The sequence below is a fragment of the Syngnathus typhle genome, unplaced genomic scaffold (genome assembly GCF_033458585.1).
Source record: "Syngnathus typhle isolate RoL2023-S1 ecotype Sweden unplaced genomic scaffold, RoL_Styp_1.0 HiC_scaffold_35, whole genome shotgun sequence".
NCBI lineage: Eukaryota > Metazoa > Chordata > Actinopteri > Syngnathiformes > Syngnathidae > Syngnathus > Syngnathus typhle.
Genome location: NW_026871941.1, coordinates 845,001 through 847,500, shown reverse-complemented (window position 1 = coordinate 847,500; position 2,500 = coordinate 845,001). Strand labels below are relative to the sequence as shown.

The 2,500-nt window shown below is 58.4% G+C and overlaps 1 pseudogene; it reads left to right on the top strand.

The window, feature by feature from the left end:
- The window catches only part of LOC133147236 (28S ribosomal RNA), a 9,260-nt pseudogene that overhangs the window by 4,022 nt on the left and 2,738 nt on the right, over positions 1-2,500 (top strand).

The window sequence follows — 2,500 nt, the reverse complement described above, 5'->3', positions numbered from 1 at the left end:
GGTATAGAACGGAGGCCAGGCTGAGTGGGTGGGTGTCACGTGGATGCCTATGTGCTCGCTTGGACCTTTGCCGAATGCGTTTCTCAAATCCTTTTGGGGCGAATATGTGGTGTACGGGGGGTAGTGGCCAGTTTGTTGCAGGCCGCTTTCCTCCCCGTTGTTGAGCTCCATAGCTCTCTGGGCTTTTGTAGCTCCGGGCAGTTGGGTTGCGAGTTGTCCGTTGGCCAGCTTTACGGGGGGTGAGTCTGACACTATGTGGCAGGCCTCTCCTTAGTGGGTTGGACTGCGGTGGCTTACGAGTTGGTGCTAGGCTGCGCGGCCTAGCAGACGGCTGCTCGGGGTGGATCTCGATGTATAGCTCTATAGTGTCGGGGGACTTTGTTCTCCTGTGTGTTCTCACGGTAGTGAGGCAGTAGACATGTCTAATATCTTACAGACCACCCAGGAAGGCCGTTCTGGGTTACCAAAAATGGGCTGAGGCGCAGCTAGGTGAGGGGCTGCTGCTGCTCGAGCTACCTCCCCGGGACGTGCTTGAGGTTGGGCACGTGCGCGGCCAGCGGATCAACCTCTCCGGGGGCCATGGGGACCAACCACCGGAGGCATTGCTCGGGGTCCCCAAACGGCTTGTAGTCACTTCTACGGGCCATGGTTGCAAAAACTCCTTGGTTAGGAAGTCCGTATAGACAGAGGCACAGGATCAGAGCCACAGTCAGTCAGGCCGAAGGAGCGGGTGGACCCCGGCTGGCGAAGCTCTTGAGAACTCCTCAGTGGTGTCAATGACCTCCGTTGCCTCGGGTATGAGAGTTGGGGTGGCGGGGGTCGTGTTAGCGCTGCAGCCTGCTCTCCGAGGCGGCTTGAATGAAGAAGCGGGAGAGGGCCCGTCTGGAAATCGGCATAAGGGGGTCCGAGGCCTGCGGACCAAGTGATGGTAGGAGTCTCGGATGGTGAAGCTTATGGAAAGGTACAGGTATCATAAGCGGAAAATGTGTTGTTGGAAACGGAGAGTCTGGAGAGCAGGTGAGGTGGAATGGGGGTCCCTGTGCGGTCGTGCGGCAGGCGGTGCGTCCGGTGTGCGTTGGCGAGCCCTGGCTGCCAGGGCGACGCCCCAGAAATGGACCTGCCCCTCGTCGCTTCCAGATCTGGTGATGAATAGAGTTCTGGAAGAGCTGCTGGCGGGGGGTGTGGAGCATCGGGCCACCGCTGCCTTAGTCAAGAAAGCAGGTCGGGAGCCTAGCCTGATCGAGTCCTCTGCTTTGGGTCTCATGAAAGCCCTGGGGGGTAAGGTAGTGTGGCCGACAAAGTCCGCGAGGTCCAGACCTCGAGACCGATGGAAGACGGGTTGGGCGAGGCGGCTCGTCCAACGTGGGAGAGTGTTCTATCACCAGCAGCGCGGCTATTCTGTAATGAGGAAGGGGCTGGCACGGCGGATCTTGGATGGTCTGACGCCCCGTAGCTGTGATTTGCCGCTGGAGTTGGTGGATAGACACTTCGGAGTAAGTGGGAAACGGTCGAGCCGTTTTATGGACTAAGGGCTTCGGGGTGGGACTGACCGCGGATAACGATCCATTCTACCACCCGATCCTGGGGCCGGAAATTGTATCTAACTTGGCTAAGATGAGGAATTGCTCTGCACCGGGCCCAGACGGGATCAGGAAGCAGGCTCTTCTTGACTGGGACCCGGACGGTACGCAACTGGCGAGGCTGTTTACGACATGGATGGTGCGTGGAGTCGTTCCCCAAGTCTTCAAGGAGTGCAAGACCCGGTTGCTACCCAGATCAACTGACCCTACTGAGCTGGATATAGTATCTGGCTGGTGGCCTGGGACTGTGGGGTCAGTCGTGCTGAGGTTGTTTGGGCGGTTAATGGTGATGAGGCTAGCGCGAGCCTGTCCTGTTGGCCCCCGGGCAGCGTGGTTTCGTCGCCGGCGCGAGTGGTTGCGAAGGAACCTCGTGATTCTTGATTGATCGGATCATGGGGCGCTCGAGGTCGGCTGACGTGCCGCTGGCGGTCGTGTTCATTGGCTTTGCGGAGGCTTTCGACTCGGTTTCTCATGACCATGTCCTGTGTGTGCTGGGAAGCTTGGGCGTAGACAGACGTGTAATCGAGGTGATCCGTCACTCGTGTGTGGGCTGCTCGACCAGTGTGGGTTGCGGAGGCGCCTACTCCGAGCCCATCTCCATGAAGGTTGGTGTTAAGCAAGGCGATCCAATGTCCCCACTGTTTTTCAACCTCGCTATGGATTCTCTCGTCCATAGCTTCGAACGCAAAAGAAGTCGCCTGGTCTGGGGCAACCGCCGAATTGCCGCGTTGGCCTTTGCGGATGATTTAGTCCTGCTGAGTGGCTCGGAGGAAGGAATGGAGAAGAACTTGGTGGTCGGACGAGCAGGTGAGTATGGGGCTGCAGATGATTACGGCGTCGGCGTTAAAGCCTTCGCAGAAGATACCGGTGTGCTGCACATTCTTACTCCCGAGAGTCACCTTCAGGGCAGTTGTCGGTAA